The 19512-nt window shown below is 36.5% G+C and overlaps 1 long non-coding RNA gene across 1 annotated transcript; it reads right to left on the bottom strand.

Moving 5' to 3' along the window:
- Positions 1–4313: 4313 nt before the first annotated feature.
- On the bottom strand, positions 4314–19324 carry LOC105520235. Its single transcript, XR_001003093.1, has 3 exons — positions 19166–19324; positions 13902–14138; positions 4314–6515 (listed from the first exon to the last, which is right to left on the bottom strand). It is a non-coding gene; the product is annotated as an uncharacterized LOC105520235 (long non-coding RNA).
- Positions 19325–19512: the final 188 nt, after the last annotated feature.

Here is a 19512-nt window from a genome sequence, read left to right as displayed (position 1 = left end):
GTGGGTGATCAGGCCACGCTTCCACTCAAATGGAGTGGGCAAGTTCCGAAGACTAGTCTTACCAAGTTTCAGATGTACGGACTCCAAGTACCAGTTCCTTCCCAGTGTTCAGCCACTGTGTTGATCCTCTATGGGGGCCTGCCACACACTGCTCTGGTGAGGCGTCCCACCAGGGCAAATGCCTATCCGGGAGCACTCTCAGGATCCGTGTTGCTCAGGCTGGCCAGAGCTCCTGTCAGGAATGTTCCACAGGGCAGGTTTAAGTCACCTAAGGAGCTGCTGTGATCATCTGCCAATTACCTCACTTCCCAGTCAGGGAACCAAGAAATGTAGCAGGACAAGCCACAGACAAAACTCCTCAGACACCGAGTTAAAGAAGGAAGAGGTTTATTTGGCTGGGAGCATCAGCAAGACTCCCATTTCAAGAGCTGAGCTCTCTGAGAGAGCAATTCCTGTCCATTTTAAGGGCTCACAACTCTAAGGGGGTCTGTGTGAGAGGGTCGTGATCGATTGAGCAAGCAGGGGTTATGTGACTGGGGGCTGCATGTACCAGTACTCATATCAGAACAGAACAGGACAGGAATTTTCACAGTACTTCTCCATACAATGTCTGGAATCTACAGATAACATAACCGGTTAGGTCAGGGATCGATCTTTAACTACCAGGCCCAGGGTGTGGCACCGGGCTGTCTGCCTGTGGATTTCATTTCTGCCTTTTAGTTTTTACTTCTTCTTTCTTTGGAGGCAGAAATTGGGCATAAGACAATATGAGGGGTAGTCTCCTCCCTGAAATGGACTCCAACAAATAAATGTAAGTCAGCTGTGGGTGTATGGATTGTTCTCCATTAGCAGGGACCAGCTTAGGTTGATGCAGCAGAAAGGTGGTGGAGTCTTAGGTTTGAGTTAGGCAAGATAGATGAGGAAAAGGCAGAGAGTGAACTGCTAAGACGGAATGTTTGTGCCATATCTGAGAAATGTCCAAGTCTGCATAACCAGGGGAGACAGAGGATGTCCTGAAGTCTCCCTGCACTCTTGCTACGTCTATAGTCAATTCTCCACATCCCAGCCAGCAAGATCAAACACAAGTCTAAGTCAATTAAAGTCGTTCCCCTGCTCAAGACTTTCCAGTGTCTCCCAGTAACTGAATAAAGTTCATACATATTTCCAAATATAATTTAGAAGATAAACGCCAAATACATTTCTAACTCATTGCCATTGCCTACAAGGCCCTAAATGATCGGTTCTGGTAAGCTCTCCAACTTCCTTTCTTACCCTGCCCCTACTCCTGTCCAACTATACCAGCCTCTTTGCAGATCCTGAAACATGCCATGCTGAACCTTTTCTCGCAGACTTCCTCTTGCTGAACCTCTTCCCCTACTCTCATCTCTCCCAGACTGAAATGATCTATCCAAGTTGTCTGCCTGTGCTGATCTCTCACTTTAGTAGGGTCCTCACTTCCTTCTCAAGTCTTCTCCTTGGAGAAGTCTTCCCCAGTACACTCTCTAAAATAGGTTCTCCACCCGTCACGAGGCCAAATTATTTGTTTACAGTAACATCACTTTCCCCCTCAGCTTTATTGAGGTACAGCTAGTATACAAAAAAACTGCACATAATTAATGTACACAGTTTGGTGGGTTTGGGCAAATGTATATACTCAGTTATCATCACTACAAGCCAGGTAATAAACATATCCATTACCTCCAAATTTTCCTTGTGTCCCTTTGTTTTGTTTTTGTGGTAACAACACTTCACATGAGATCTACTATCTTAAATTTTTAAGTTCACAAAATCTTATTGTTAACTCTAGTCACTGGGTTGTTCAGCAGATTTCTGGAACTCACTCATATTGTTTAACTGTAAATTTATACACATTGAACAACAACTTCCTATTTCACGCTCCCAAGCATTCCCTGGTAACTATCATTTTATTGCCTACTTCAGTACCTTTGATTATTTAGGTATCTCATATATAAGAGGAATATGCAGTATTTGTCCTTCTGTGACTTAATATCCCACTTACCATAATGTATTACAAATCCACCCATGTTATCATAAATGGTAAGATCTCCTTCATTTTATTTCATTTTATCTTTTAATTTAATGTAATTTTATTTTTTGAGATGGAGTCTCACTCTTGTCACCCTGGCTGGAGTGCAATGGCATGATCTCGGCTCACCGCAACCTCTACCTCTCAGGTTCAAGCAATTCTCCTGCCTCAGCCTCCCAAATAGCTGGGATTACAGGCGCCCACCACCAAGCCTGGCTAATTTTTGTATTTTTAGTGGAGACAGGGTTTCACCATGTTGGTCAGGCTGGTCTCAAACTCCTGACCTTAGGTGACCTGCCTGCCTCAGCCTCCCAAAGGGATCTCCTTCTTTTAAAAGCTAAATGATATTCTATTGTATATATATGCCACCTTTTCTTTACCCATTCATCTGTGATGGACATTTGGGTTGTTTCCATATCTTGGTTATTGTGACTAATGCTCCAGTGAACATGACAGGGCAGATATGTCTTCAAGATCCTGATTTCAGTTGATACATATACACACATACATATATATATATCTCTGTCTCTATCTATATATCTATCTATATGTATCTCGAGAAGTTGGACTGCTGGATCATATGGTAATTCTATTTTTAGTTTTTTGAGAAACTGCCATACTGTTTTCCATAGCAGCAGTACAATTTTACATTCCTATTAACAGTATACGAGGATTCTAATTTCTCCACAACCTCACCAACACTTGTTATCTTTTGTTTTCTGGACAACAGCCATTCTAACCAATGTGAGTTGATACCTGTTTGTGGTTTCAATTTGCATTTCCCTGGTGATTAATGATATTGAGCATGTTTTTATATTATCTGTTGACATTTGTATGTCCTTTTGGGGGACATGTCTACTTGATTTCTTTTCCAATGTTCTAACCAAATTACTTATTTTTGCTCTCAAGTTGCAGAAATTCTTTATATAGTTTGGATATTAAATCTTTATCAGATATATGGTTTGCAAATATCTTTTACCATTCCATAATTTGCCTTTTCACTCTGTTGATTATTTTCTTTGCTGTGTAGAAGTTTTAAAAAATTTGTTATAGTCCCACTACTATTTTTGCTATTTTTGCCTGTTCTTTTGGTGTCCTATTTAAGAAATAATATTTGTCAAAACCCATGTTGAGAAGTTTTTCCCTTACATTTTCTTCTAGGTGTTTTATGGTGCCACATTTTACATCACACCTGTAATTGATTTTGGTTAATTTTTGTGTATGGTGAAAGATAAGCATCCCATTTCATTCTTCTGCAGATGGATATCCAGGTTTGCCAACCCCATTTATTGAAAGACTACTCTTTCCACCTTGTATATTCTTGGCACTCTGTAGAAAATCAGTTGACTATACATATGTGGGCTTATTTCTGGGGTCCCTATTTTGTTCCATTGTTCTGTACTTTTATGCCAGTGCCATACTGTTTTGGTTACAGTAGCTTTGTAATACATATTGAAATCAGAAAATGTGATGCCTCCAGCTTTGTTCTTTTTGCTCAAGATTTATTTGGATGTTTGGAGTCTTTTGGAGTTCCATATTAATTTTAGAGCTTTTTTTTTAATACTTCTGTGATAAACATCTTTGAGATTTTGACAGGGTTTTCATTGACTCTATAGATTATTTTGAGTCATATGGATGTTTTAACAATAGCGATTCATCCAATCCATGAACACAGGATGTCTTTCTATTTATTTGTGCCTGCTTTAACTTCTTTAATCAATGTTTTATAATTTTCAGTGTACAAATTTTCCACCTCCATGGTTAGATGTATTCCAAAGTATTTTACTATTTTTGAGGCTATCATAAATGGGATTATCTTAATTTCCTTTTCATATAGGTCGTTGTTGGTAGTTACATTACTTTTCGGTATTGTGTTATGTATTTATTAGTGCAACTTCTTATTAATTGTCTTGTTCATATCTGTAGCTCCAGCACCTAAAACAATGCCTGGTATATGATAGGCTCTTGATAAATAGTTGCTGATTCATTAAGAAAATGAATACCTGTTGATATAAATTATAATGGGAAGCAATATGGTAATTTAATCCATGACCTTTACAGCAAAGAAAGTCATGAAAAATGAGATAGGGAATGAAGTTTAAGTACAGGAAAAGCGGTTCAAGAGGCTAAATTTTGGAACTATGAGCTGAAATGTATTTTAGAATGAGTTAGAAGTAAAATACCTGTAGATTAGAGTCCTTGATTGTCAAGAGTAAAGGGATCACATCCATGGCTTGATAAGGCTTGGTCCAGCTACATTTTTTTCTTGAAACATTGAAATGTATTTTTTTCAATATGAAAATCCATTATTTTCTGTGCATCCTGAGGCACAAATAAAAAGATGTATCTTTTATAAATTTTGTTGAAATTTGAAAATATTATATGTTTGGGGTTTTCTAATTTCTTGTGCAATTGTTTTTCCAAATGTTAAGTGGGAAAAAGGGATTTAAGGAGGGAGAGAGAGAGAGGAGAGATGGATTTTGCTTTTCTTCTTTGATTAGCAGGAAAAAAAAAATGTGACTGCTAGCAGCAGCTTTTGGAGAGGGGAACAGGAAGCTAGATGTGCAGAAAACTGGAGGGGATATGTGGAAATAAATATCTTTCCTGCTAGTGTGACAGAGAGGTGGATATGATTGTTGTCCAAAAAATACTAGTAAGAAAGTGGCAGAGAAGCAGATAAACTGACTCAGCACACTCTGAGGTTTGGAATTGTTCTTTTAGAGAACTGATAATGGGAGGTGTTATAATAGCAGAGAAGGGGTAAAAATGACCTGTATATATTTTTTTACTCTCCAAGAGTTTTGGTTATGTTTCTTTCTTCAATTATATTTATTTCATGATAAAATAAAGTTATTTTATCATAAGATAATGTATACCTAGAAATGGATGAAAACGTCAGTTAGAACTGCTGATAAGGAATGAAAATATATTAAAGTCTTTAACATGAACACTTTTTAGGTTTAATTAATTTTAAATTAATAAATAGAAAATCCGTGGAAATGAGGGCCCTTCCTATGGCTTGTGCCACACTTCAGAAACATGTCTCAGTTGATTTCATCATGGGGAAAAAAAATGGGTTAGATTTGAAAAAATTAGGTGAAAGAGTAAATACTTGGGAGATTTAAATGAAAAGCTATGAGTTAAAAGTAAGAAGTGAAAATCCATGTACTGCGTCTTGCCATAATTAGAATCTGGGTGCGTTTGATGAACTGAAGATTAAATGGTTTCTGGGAACTTTCAAAGCCAGGGGCTTTTCCATATTCCCAGCATGACTCAGCATGGGAAACTTCCAGTCAGTGTAAGCATGCAGGGCATTTTCTGAGCAGAAAAACCCTGCCAGCTTCTAAGCTTCGTGGGAGAAAACAATAAATATGGAAGCCACCAACTCTCTGAATTAAAGAGAACAAAAAATGTTCTGAAAAGAAAAGGAAGGGGTAGCTCAGTAAAGAGAACCTTATTACTGGGAGCTATTTAGTCATGGCAAAAGTTCTAGATCTTTAAGACAAGAGTTGTTGGTATCGATTATGGAAAAGGATTAGATACACATATCTAAAACTACCTGATATAATTGGAATATAAAACCATTTAAACAATGTAATGAGAAGTCAAGAGATTTGGAGCCTCAAAACCTGGGTTTTAGTCTCAGATCTATCACTTACTTGTTGTTATTGAAGTATAACATACATACAAAAAGCTGCATAAGTGATGGTGCTGTGACTTTTCACAAAAGACACATATACACGCAACCAGCATTCACTGAAATTGAGAATCAGGATATTAGCAACATCTCAGAAAGCCCCTTTTCACTCCCTTTTTGTTACTGACCCCCAAGGGTAACCAGTCTCCTGGTTCCTGATTTCTAACACAGCAGATTCATTCTGGCTGATTCATCATAACTTTATATGAATAGAATCATTCAAGACGTACGCATCTGTACTTAGTCTCTTTGGCTCAACATTGTATTTGTGATTTATTCATGTTGCTGTGCCTAGCTGTAATCTGTTAGTTTTCATTGCCAAATTACATTGTTTGGAATAAACATAATTTATATGACCTACACTTGATGGACATCTGGACTGTTTTTACGCTTTGGTTATTCTCAGGATAACCAAATGCAAGAATGTTGCTAGGAACATTCTGTACATTTATTTTTGTGAACATCTGAATGCATTTCTGATAGTCTGCTAGGGCTGCCATAACAAAGTTGCAAAGACTGTGTAGTTTAAACAACAGAAATTTATTTTTTCACTGTTCTAGAGTCTGGATGTCCAAGGTTAAGAGGTCAGCAAATTTGGTTTATCCAGAAGCCTCTCTCCTTAGTTGCAGATGCCACCTTCTCATTGTGTCCTCACACCATCTTGCCTCTGTGCTCTGGTGTCTCTTTCTCTTCTTATAATCACATCATTCCTATTGAATTAGGGTTCCATCCTCTTTACTTCATTTAATCCTGATGACCTTCTTGAGGCCCCTGCCACCAAATAAATACAGTCATATTAGTGGTTAGGATTTCAACATATGAATTTTGGAAGGACACAATTCAGTCTGTAATGACATTTCTGTGGTTTATATTCTTAAGTAATAAATGCTAGGTCATTGCATTTCAGTACATTCAGGTTTAATAGACACTGAGAGTTTTCCAGATTGGTTGAACTGATTTGCATTGTTGTTGGAAATGCAAATCAGTTCAACCAGTCTGGAAAACTGTCATTGTCTAGGGTTCCAGTTACTTCATAATATTGCTAAATATGGCATTGTCTTTCTCATTTTAGCCATTCTGGTGTGTACGTACATGGCATATCACTATGATTTAATTAGCATTTCTTTGATGATTACTGAAACTGAATATCTTTCATATATTTATTAGTGGCTTGGATATCCTCATTTGTAAAATATCTGTTCAAAACTCTTGGCTAATTAAAAAATTTAATTGTCTGCCATTTTCTGATTGATTTGTGGAAGTTCTCTTAATCCTGGAAATAAAATATTCTTTGTTGAGTAGATACCTAGCAAATATCTTCTGCTAGTTGATTTATTTCCTTTTCAATCCTTAGTCATATTCTGATTAATATAAGTGATTTTAACAGGAAAGTTTAACTTATGACTTTTTTTTTTTTATGGCTGGTACATTGTTAACCTTATTTAAGTAACCTTTGCTTGGTTTTAAGTTACGAAGATTTTTTACTTTTTTAACAACAGCTTTATTATTTTACTTTTACATTTAGATCTCCTGTACATCTACAACTGATTTTTGTGTATTGTGTGAGGCTTGGGAAGGGGTCATGATTCACTTTTTCCATGTAAAATTCAGCTGACCCCAAATCATTTATGTAAAAAGCCCATCCTTCCTTGCTGCACTGCAGTGTCACCCTTGTCATAAACCAGGTGAGAGTTCTAATAATGGGTCAGTTTCTGAATGCACTCTTCTTTTTCACTGATCTATATTTTTATCCTTGAGTCTATAGCAAACTTTCTTAAATATAATAGCTTCGTATGTGACTGGCTTGACTTCTTGTATTAACAGTAGTCTTTGTCCAGGGCTATTCTTGGTCTTTTGCATTTTCAAAAATGTTTTAAAATTAGCTTATTAATTTCCACAGAAACACCTTCTGGAATTTTGGTTGGGAGGATTACATCAAATTTATAAGTGAATTTAGGAAGAACTGATATTTTTAAAATATTGAACCTTCCAATTCATGAACATGGTATATCTCATTATTTAAATCTTTCTCAATTTCTGTCAGTACATTTTGTAGTTTTCTTTGTAGCTGTCTCATACATCTTTCACTATATTTATTTCTATAAATTTTATGATTTTTAAAGTTATTTTAATTTAGCCAAGTGATTTAATTTATTCCCATTATACCTCTAAGTATGAGTATTTTTTGAATTTTGAATAATAATGATCCAAAGATAATCTAGCCAAATCATAATGATTAAGCAGTGTCTTCACCCATTCCTTCATGCATTTCTTTACTGAATAATCATTTATTGCATTCCTCTTGTATGCTGGGCACAGTGCTAGATGCTAGGCACACAAAATAAGGCACAAAATAATAATTTATTGCATGCCTCTTGTATGCTGGCTGGGCACAGTGCTAGATGTTAGGCACACAAAATAAGGCGGTCTTTATTCTAGAGGAGTTAAACAATAACAATACAGGATGACAAATTGAAGAGGTGTGACTAATTAGGAAACCCAGAATTATGCTGAATAATAATCAGAATAATTACAGAAGTCATATTAAGGAGTAGGAACAGAAATAGCACAATTACTTCCCAAGGGACAATAATAATAAACTGGAACACTTGAGCAAAATGAGATAGTGTGAAAGCAAATAACTTGTTAATATTGTGTTTAAACTTGTAGCAAATAAAGAGATACTATAAAAACTTCTTACAGAATCATAACACACCAAATTGGTGCTAAATTAAACTCAAGCAAGAAAATAGGAGCTTTGGAATACAGTGTGATCTGTGTTGTCTTGATGTAATGGGTTTTTGAGGAGTAGGAGCCATAAACATAAATGCAACAAGTGATCTTCTCCACACTGGGGCCACAGAAGAAAGGGCCTGTTTAGGTCACCAGGAGGAATTTATCTGGAAGCAGTGGGATGGGAACTGAGACAAACCCAGCCCCATTATTTATTTACAAGGCTGCAGTAGGAAGTATGGATCCTTTTGTTTACTAGAAGAACTATAAACAGACGTCTTCTCTGTTTATTTGTATAAAGGATACCATTGAATTTTTGTAAACAAAGTAGACTGTTAGGAATAAAGGATAGTTTGATTTAGGATATGTGTCCATAACATATAATATCTCAGGAGCGTTAGGCTGCCTATTGACAGTGGCAAATTTACGATATTAAAGCAAATGTAAGAATGATGAAAATACAGGAGTGAAAGGGCAAGGAATTAAGAAGTGAGGATTTTGAACTTCCACTAGTTCTGAAAAGCATGTCTAATTTAAACTAGAAGTAAATGGATGTAATAGAAATATCTTTCAACTAGGAAAGAGAACTAGTCCCAGTTTTTACACATAGTTTTTAAGCTATTTAGCCTCTCTGGTTCTCAGTTTCTCTTATAGAATATATTGCTTTCCTTCCATAGCAACTCACCTAATAATTGCACTCAATAAATATGAAATAAATGAATGAATATATAGGAGATAAGGAGTGGGAGGGGGTCTTTGTTGGGTCTTCTTAGTTTTCTTACTCTCTGTATTTTCTTTAAACAATCATATATTCTCCTATGGGTTACATTTTAAATCTGCTATTGACTCCTAAATTATAAATCCATCTCAGATCATTCCTTGAACTCTAGGTGTGCATATATATTTTCTTTTAACTTGACATCTGCAATTGGATACTCCAGCTAAAAACTGAAATACCTAGTATGAACTCATTGATTTTTATCTTCCTCCCAACTTGCTCTCCTCCTGTGCCCCTCCTTTAGTTAATGGCATTCAGCAACAGACCCTGTTGCCCAATATACCATTGATCACAATTTCCCAAAGAGGCTATGTCCTAAAAAGCTCTGGGAAGCAACCACTTCTCTCTCTATTCATACTCCCACAATCCTTGTTTAGGTCCTCACAAAAATGGCCTGCACAACTCAAGGAGCCTTTCAAACAGGTCTCTGACTTTAGAATATTCTCTTTGAATTGATTGCATTATTTCAGACAGTGATCTTTCTAACATATAACTCAAATCCCATCACTCTCTGCCTAAAATCATTCAGTGATTCCACATTGCCCCAAGAATAAAGTGCCAACTCCCTAAAGTGGCTTACCATCCTTGTTATACACTCCTGCTTTCCTCTCCAATCTCATTTCTTGAATAAATTCTATCTTCAGCCAGATGGTGCTGCTTTCCTCACCTGTGCTTTATGATAAACTCCACTTTCCTGACCCTCAACATGATGTTCTGCTTGCCTATGCTTCGTCCTTCCACCCAGCTCTTACCTTCAGCCTCCACATCTTAGCCTCCTCACCTGACAATATTGTCACCAACTGTATTATTTCAACATAGAAATCATCTTTGTAAAGATGTCTTTTCCCCGTGGTTGCTACTACTCCTTTCCTAGCACATTTGTGTGCTGTATTATCTGTTAAGTGTCTGAGTCCTCCACCAGATGAAAAAACTTTGGGAGTATGTGAATGTTTACCTGTCTGGTTCATGTTCCTTGTGTTGTCTTTGTCTGACTCAGCATAGATTATTAATAAATATTTATAAAATAAAATTACTCTCTTGCAATATTAAAATACTATAATAGAATGTTAAATAAAATTGTAAGGCTGAGACAATAGTTTAAATTTGGCTGGTGTGGGTGGGGGTCTAAAGGAAATGAGAGCCTGGGGCACTTCAGAGGCATTTTATGACATGTAAAGTGCCCTTTTGGGGCACTTTACAACATCAGAACAAAAAAGTTGTGCTTTTCATTTGGGATTTTGGGAATGAACCAGAGGACAATCCTTTCACTGCTGTGGCTATGATATAAACTCTAGGGACAATAAAGAACATTGTGACCTGAAAAGCTCTTAAAATTTGGGGTGGTACAAAAGAGGATATGATATGTCTTGCCCAGTGAATAAGGATCTTCAGAAAACTTCTAAAAAGAGGCTGCATCTGCTTTAGTTGTTCAGAGGAATGCATATTCTCTGAGCACTGTTTTCTCCAAAACATTTTGAGAAATGGGCCTCAGTTTTCTTACTTGTAAAGTGGGTATGGTAGAAAATGTACCTGTCATCTTGTACATGAGGATTCAATAAACCAAAGTAAATAAACTTTTACAATGGCCTGGCACCTAGTAAATACCAGCTAAGTGTTTACTTCCTTTATTACCATTGTTATCAATTTGACACTGAGATAAGAGCTAACACATAAAGTAAGAGGCATTCTTGTGGTACATCTGCAGAAGTCATTTGTGTTCTCCAAGTCCTTCCAGAGTTCTTCTGGGACGGTACATAAGAGTCCTGGGATTGAGTTCCTGCAGTCTGGCCTCAAAATCTGTGGCTCCTAGCTGAGCTTCAGCTAACGGTACATCTGGGTCTTCCTGTCAATCAAGGATATCTTATATGGGACTGAGCAATTTAGATTTGAAATGCTAAGTGTGGAACAAATGTTACCACATCAGATAGGAATGGAAACTGTTCTTCGTGGAGAGATACCAGGATCTCTCTTCCTCGGGAAGATGAGCTGAGAGAAGAACGCAGAGATGTCGCTCTGTGCAGCCACTAGCACTGGCCCCTGTGCCGCCTTAGTTCTTCAGGGTGAGCTTTAATTGTTGCCCAGTTTCATGAGTTTCAGGCTCTATGCTATTGTGAGAAAATTGTGCTGAAAGCTACTGGGAGACCACACAATGACAGCTGGCACACTGATACACCGTGGAGGTCACTGCTAGAGTTCAAGGCTCTCTGGGATGCTCCAGGGCACAAACCCTCAGATTCAGGTGCTCATCCAGAGAGGTTTGGATCCAATCCGCATACATCCCAGTGTGGTAGCAAGGAATTTCCTGCCTCCTACTGCTTCAGGTCACCTGCTCAACCCATTTTTAGAAGGCCTTCACAGCCCTTTTAGGGCATTCCCAGGGCGGGTGGGCAGGAGGTGGTGACCGTGGGGACTGGGCATCCATCAGACCTGGGATGGAGTGGTGCCTCACCTGGATCTGCACATCCCACAGTGGTACTCAACGCTGGGCGGAAAGGAAATGCCTGTACGTGTGTTGCACTTTGATCAATGTCCTGCTCCTCCCCTTCTTCCCCCTGCACATGGTGTGAAAAGGAGAGGCGTTCTCCCACTTCGGAAATTGGGATTGTGGTACTTTCTGAAAGTGTGCAGCATTTTACCCTCAAGTGTGTAAGTCTAAGTATTGTAAGATATGTTTTTATATTTTAAAATCTCTTAAAGGTAATTTTATTGTATTGAACATCAGAAACTATCTCCATATTCATAAAGAATGCTTGATTAAAAGATGGTATCTCCCAGAGCGTCTGAAATTTTAGTCTAGTCACACTCATTTGGAATCAGCCTATTAGTATCTCTCTGACACTAACAATAACAATTACCATATTCATAATTACTAAGGAATTCTAAGGAAAGTGTATGTATGCACATACACACTGTATACATATTCAGAATAGATGTGAATTTAAATTATAAACCATAAATATATCTGTTTGTTACCTGTCATTTTTTTCCTATAAAAAATAATTTTATTCATGCCTAGTATTAACTCCCAGGCAAAGCATGTATTTAAGGATTAGGCTGATGTTTAAAGGTTTTCGAGAAGGCTACAACCCTGAAATATTATCTGATTAGAAAATAAAATTAGTGGTTCTGCAGTTAGCCTTTGGCTTTATTTCAGTATTGGTTGTTGTTTTACTGCTTGCTGGGTTTGAAAACTTACCTGAAATTACATCCCTTATTGATCAGTAAATTTATTTGTATGTTATTGTTGCAGCCGGTAAATGAGAAATTTAATTTTCTCTCTTTAATTCAGTTTGGCTTTCTGACATGTTGCTGTTCTCTCCTTGAAGCAAGTGCTGTTTGCTCATTTTCCTTACTCCAGTGTCTGTCACATAAAAGGGCTTAGTACATGTTTCCTGAAGTAATGACTTATCAGATGCATGGTCAGTGCCCCTAAATCTTGCTTCTCAGTGTTAGTTTGGAGCCTGAGAAAGAATGGTAGCTTTGGAAAAGTAAATTTAAAAGTCAGAAATCATTAAAAAGCACAAAAATATCCCAAAGTAAGGTTTTCATATGATTCTACCACAGGGCTTATTGATCTTTTCTCATCTTTAGACTTTGTTTCTAGGTGCCCAACAGAAGCTACCACAACTTTAATGGTTGCTAACTCCCACTTTCTCATTATACTCTTGCTAAGTTGAAGAGTCCCCTCCTCTTAGGAACAGAAATGACTGTGCTATATATTGGAATTTCCAAAAGCCACCAAACACCAATGATACACCACAGATGGGTGTCCATGAGAGTGGAATTAGCACTACTCCCCTCAGTGTGGCTGCTGTGTCATCACTAGTGTACTGCAATCCCTGCCAAGGCAGGACAGGGGGAAATGAGTGCCAACTGAATTCCAGTCCAGACTGAATGATAAGGCTCTACCACAGGGAATGGATCTTGTCTGTTCAAGGCCATAATGGACAGTGTCCTTTCCTGCCATTGCAGCTACATCATCCAAACTCCCCAGATCACTAAGGAAACTCAGAAGAACATGAGCAGAACATCACAACAATGGGTGTGCACGACTCTGATAAAACATGTACATTTAAGGATCTCTATTCTCTCTAATAGGTTAATTCAGGTGGCATGATGACAAAACCGCCATCTACAGTTTGGAACAGGTAGGGATGAAAGAGGATGGTGGAATGGGATCTTTTCAAATTTATCCAGTGGGGTGAATGGAGGATCTTTTGTTTCATAGTAGCTACATAAAGTAACTATAGAAGATTATTTTCAGAGAAAAACAAAACAAAACAAAAGCCACTACTAGGCATGCCTATTATGCCTGAAATGTCATTGTCTATTTATATGCTTGCAAAGGCTATTATCTGCTGAATTGAAACAGCACAAACATCAGGAAAACTAGATAATAGTCTACCTACTGGAAATATTTGAAACAGTTTCTTACAATCCTAATATTAGAGCACAAACATATTCCCCTCTCCTTTTCTTTTTCTCTGTTGAATTTTCAGTAGAAAGGATGACAATAATAAGTATAACATTTATTGGATTATACTTTAATTTAGATCACCAAATTATATATACCTACAGCACCCAAAATGCTACTAAAGTCAAGTCTCTACATTTAAATAATAAATAAATAATCCGGTTTTACGCACATCCATCTTCCATGATGGTCCAACTAGACACTCCCCCATTGTGACTGTTGATGAAAAATTCTTCCATGTTTGGAGAAACCACAGTTACTGATTAGTTTTAGCTGTAAGAGCTCTTTCCTCCTTCTCATCAAGCCTAGGCAAAGTTCCACAACAATATTTTTTCCTGTTTGTCTCCACTCAGAAGTTCTTAATCTCTTCAGGGAACAGAGAAAATGCAGGAGTCCCCTTTGTACGTCGCTTGAAATAAATAAAAAAATTATCCAAAACTCATGTCAGTACAGGAGTGACTGTTATAAAGAGAAAGAAACAAATTATAATGATTGGAAATGACAAGAACTTGGATTTTTCTCATTTTTCAGCATGAAATTCTGAGCTTACAACCTGCAAAATCTTATTATAAAAGTAAGATAACTGCCGTATAAAAATTGAAAATCATGCAAATATTTATGTATGATCCCACTAGTTCACTCCGTATTTTTTTTGGAGTGTAAAAAACATTTATTATTTTAAAAATCACATCCAATTGAAAAAAAAAAAAACAGAGTCATAAAATAAAAGAAGAGGAACACAGGCTCTGCACTCCACTGAAACATTTTGAAAAATAAAATGAACAACCATTGCTTTACAGCAAAAATATTATGTCATCAACAAGATAGGAAAATAAGCAATTGCCTTTTAAAAAGTCATAGACGTACTAGCACAGTGCTTGTGAGAACAGACGTTTGAGCCTAAGTGTTTGGTTTCAAAAGCTGACTTTTCCACAGAGTTCTTCATCTAATATTGGTCAGGTTGCTTCATTTTCCTTATCTGTTAAATGGTGATACTCATGGTACCTACTTTATCTTGTTATTATGGCACTTTGAGGAGTTAATAATGAGAAGTACATAGAACAATGGTGTTTGATAAGATTAAGGTATTGTTACTATTCTTCAATTTCTAATATTTCAAAAGCAATACTGACCTGCACTGAAGAGTAATTAACTTCATTCTTCAAAGCTTCATTAAATAATAATAAATAGTTGATTCCTTTTTTAGTTGGGAAACCAAATTCAGTCAATCTCTTAGAATATTACCATGAATTGTTTCTGAATTAAAACTCATCCCAAACATATGAGGAGATACTTTTCTGTGATTTATGTTATAGTTTGGAAGAAGGATACTGTTGTGCCAGGAGTTGAAAACTGCACTCAGAAAGTCTATTCATGCTGACCGCAAATATTACCAGTGGTAGGAAAATCGAGTGTGTTCAATTTCATCACTGATAAATCTAGAATGATAGCAGATCTACTTTGAGGGCAAGGTCTAGGAATGCTCTTCTTATATGCAGAATGTTTTTGCTTAATTTCATGCTCTACAGTTTGAGAGTCATTTCTTATAAAATTTATAATAACTGATGAGGCAGCCAGTGTCCTGCTCTAGAGATTTCTATCTTATTTTATAAGGTAAAACTAAAGTTTCCTTTCAAGTTAAATAAGGATTATAATCTTTGTGCAAGGAAAAAAAAAGAGTGTTCGTACTAGATCACCTTTGGTAAGATTTGTGATTGTTTATCCCACAAAATATTTAAGTTTCAAAATTATTTCCTTTCTCCTCCAGGAGAGTATAAACTTTTCCCTTGTGACTATTTGTTTCTCTTCAAAATATATTAGCCCATATTTATCACAGTCATGGTCTCTATGTCAACGAGAGAAGATGCCATGTATCTCCTAATTTAGCAACACTTTTTGTTCGGGTTTCCAGATAAAGCACAATACAAGTTTTAAATATAAAGGGAACAGGCTGTTTCCCACAAAGCACACTGGTGTTCATAGGATGAGAAACTGGCCCCCCGTGGTGTTTGATAAGAAAGGAGTTCCTAGCATAAAGATATTTTTAGCACATCTAATAAAACATCAGTTCCATCTGCATTTCCTTAACGTGTTGTGCTAAATTCTCCCTCCAACATTCCAGGATTAGTTTATTATTCAAAGAGACAGGGAAAAGTCACTTTAGATTTTTCTGTCAGCATAGGAGAAATGAAAATCTGTTATTATTATATTAACATACTTTTCTTTTTCTTTCCAATACACAACAGCATTTGGGTCTCTACTAAAAATTATCACACACTTTAAATGATAAACTGAGCCTCCTGAAATTTTTTACTTATTTTGGGACTATAACATCAATATATTTAAATCAAATATTAATTTCTGTCTCTGTTTCAAACATGACTCCTAATAACTGAAAAAATAGAAGTTTGTGTTTACTGCTCCACATCTCTTTTCCTAAGTAATTAACTAACAAATTAGCTGTCAACTTCTTTATTCACTGAGATCTTAGTTAAAAGAGTATGTGTGTGTGTATGTGTATGTGTGTATGTATATATACACGTACACACATATACTATTATATACTATATATAACAGTATATATATACACACACACACATACGTGCACAGAGAGAGAACATTAAAACATAATGAGAAGTGGTATTTCAAAAGATCTGTTTAGCAAAATCTTATCAAAATATAAGCTGGTTGCCAATATATAGAAAGGTTTATTATACTATAATTGGTTTTGAACATGGTTTGTAATATCTCTCCCTCTTCCATGAGTGTAATTTTGATTTATTACCAGGTTGATAATCACCTGGCCAAAATTAGATTTCTTATTCACATAAAGGTAGAGATCAAATTTACATATCAGTAAAGCAAATGGGAAAAATTATTTGGAGTAATTTCTTTTCATTGGAACTATTTGCATCACTGCTCAATAAATCTATTATTTGATTTTATTTCTAGGGCATTATTAAAGAGATTTGTCAGAAAAAATATGTTTATATATGTGTTTACATATGTATACACACTATATCATAAAATAGAAATTGGAGATATATATGCCTGTGTATATGAGTGTGTGTGTGTGGTGATATATAGGACTACATTACAGAATGTTTTTCTAAAGTTAGGAATTTAAAGGGTGAATATCATACTAGACCACATTTCTGAGTTGTAAAAAAAAATCACTGAATTTTACAGATTTGAGGTTTTCAGCTTAAAATTTTAGTTGCATTTTTAAAAACTCGAAAGCAGTTGACAAACTGGTTTCAAAAAGAAGAGTTAATATTGCAAAAGTGAAATTACTCATAAAGCTAAATCTAGACAAGACAGAAATAAAATTTTAAAAATTTAAAATTCAAGTTTGTTTTAAAAGCACGTATGTTTTACATTAGAAGGTGTAGCCCTACCAATCATCTTTTCCTCTAAAATATTCAGAGTACATTTTGAGAACATTGTAGAAACACTTAAATGCCAGTGGTTCATTATTTTAAAAGTATTTTAACAAATGCTTCTTTTAACAAATGCAAGACTAATGTTGAAATACAGCTTTTATTCTGTTTTTCAGGCTTCAGACATAAAGTCTATTTTATGGTTTATAAACTGATAGGAGACATAGTGACTTCTTTCATTGCTAGCAAGATTTTAAATGTTCTTTTTGGGAGATATAGTGATTATTATTATTATTATTTTTCTGCTTGAGAAATGTTACCTTCTGAGATAAAAGTAAGGCACTTTTTCTACTGTTATGATTCCTTAAAATAGTTTTTTCCCTTTTGTTTTGTTTATAATACCCTTCCCAGCTCCCTTGGTCATCTGAGCATGGCTGATAACTTCACGTCTCTTTTTATGATTCATGAATAGAGAATTCTAACTTTACATTAAAATGAAGAACATTTAGTGTTCATTCACACACTTAGTTCTCAAGAATAAGCTCATCCTGGGAATATATTGACACCTTGGCAGACGTATTAAACCAGAAAACGAACGTAGGAGGGACGTGGCCCTCCTTGTGAACAACACTCTCATGGTTGAGTCCTTGCTGAGGGTTAGGAAAACATCCTGGTATGTACATTTGAAGCTTATTGGTTTCCTGAGCTAAGATTAGGGATTAGGACAAGAGGTGTGGCTGGAATCTCTTCCTGAAGATTGTGATTCTGGGACTCAGAGGAGTCAAGACCAAGGTTCCCACAGCAGAGCCAGAAAAATAAATAAATAATAATTAGTCCCACACCTCTGACATTTGACCACCCCCTTGGGTGTTGTATCTTGGTCCTAATATATTTTGTTTTCCTAGTTTAGACTGGAACTGTGTAGAGCATTGAGCAAATATTTTGTTCTTACCAAATACATATATATTTTTGGACTGTACAAATACTAAATAATAATAAACGTATTCTTTATTTTTTGAGATGGAATTTTGGTCTTGTTGCCCAGGCTGGAGTGCAATGGTACCATCTCGGCTCACTATAACCTCCGCCTCCTGGGTTCAAGTGATTCTCCTGTCTTATCCTCCCGAGTAGCTGGGATTACAGGCATGCACCACCATGCCTGGCTAATTTTGTATTTTTAGCAGAGACAGAGTTTCTCTGTGTTGGTCAGGCTGGTCTCAAACTCCCGACCTCAGGTGATCCGCCTGCCTTGGCCTCCCAAAGTGCTGGGACTACAGGCATGAGTCACCACGCCTGGCATGTATCCCACCAAAGAGGTGTTGAGCCTCTCTCTTGTTAGATAACCTATCAGGCAATATTTTCTTATCAATTACTTCAATAACGACTACTGTTGAATCATTAACTTTGTACATTTTTTCCAGATGAGGATTTGTGCTAAAGCTTCATTTAACTAAACCATTTTGAGTAGCTTGTTACCACAAAAGAGTCAGGACAGGCTTAAAATCAGTCAGAAGTTTACCTATTCGATTCTATAAAACAAAACAGGTACCTATGATATGCTAGGCTGGATAGCAGCTGCTGGAAGGTTTAGAAATGTATTGCAGTCTCTTATTTATTTCTGTCTTTAATTCCAACTTATTTCAAAAATAAAAATAGCCACACTGTTGAAGACAGTATGATGGAGACTTTGGAATCAGATAGATCTGTCCCAAGTCCATGACTACCAGTCATGCAACCTCAGACCATCATCCAGTCAGAGTCTGGACTCCTGTAAATGAGTGTGGTCACCACTCACTCACATGCTGCAGGGTTGTGACACATGCCAACACACAGCAGGGGACACGGGCTAAACATCCGAAAAATGGAAAATGCTCTTATTCTCAAGGCCAGGCAAATGTCTGCATTCCAAAATATGAGCATGTTAACCTATCTATACATTTCATATTGCAAAAGAATTCATTGCTTCTTAAAAATATAGTTGACATTCTAAGCAGAGCTGAGTGTTGACTAAAATAAACTAGGCTAGTAGTTATCATAGAAATGTTGATAAGATTACCTGGTATTCATTATACTTAAGAGCAAGACTGGTCCTAGGTAGAAAGGAGAAACAGCTTCAGTCCGTTTTTCCCACCTTCCTACCTCCCATTCATCTTCCTTTCATCATTCACACACTTACTGCCCAGAAGCTTCTTTCGCTGCCTTGACATTGTTAGGTGGCCTATTTCAGTAAAAAACAGTCTCTCTGAAGTGTTGGCTGGTACTGTTTGAACCTCTGTTAGCTCACTAGATGCTTTGCATTTTAATAGGGGTCTCTTGAATGCACACGAGTTTTATGGTTTTTTCTTTTTTTTTTTTTTTTTTTTTTTTTTTTAGTTAATATGGCAAGATGCTTATCATTTTACT

The sequence above is a fragment of the Colobus angolensis genome, unplaced genomic scaffold (assembly GCF_000951035.1).
Source record: "Colobus angolensis palliatus isolate OR3802 unplaced genomic scaffold, Cang.pa_1.0 Scaffold374, whole genome shotgun sequence".
In the NCBI taxonomy this organism is placed as follows: Eukaryota; Metazoa; Chordata; class Mammalia; order Primates; family Cercopithecidae; genus Colobus; species Colobus angolensis.
Note: the sequence above shows the minus strand (reverse complement) of the source record. Positions and strands in the feature narration are given on the sequence as shown.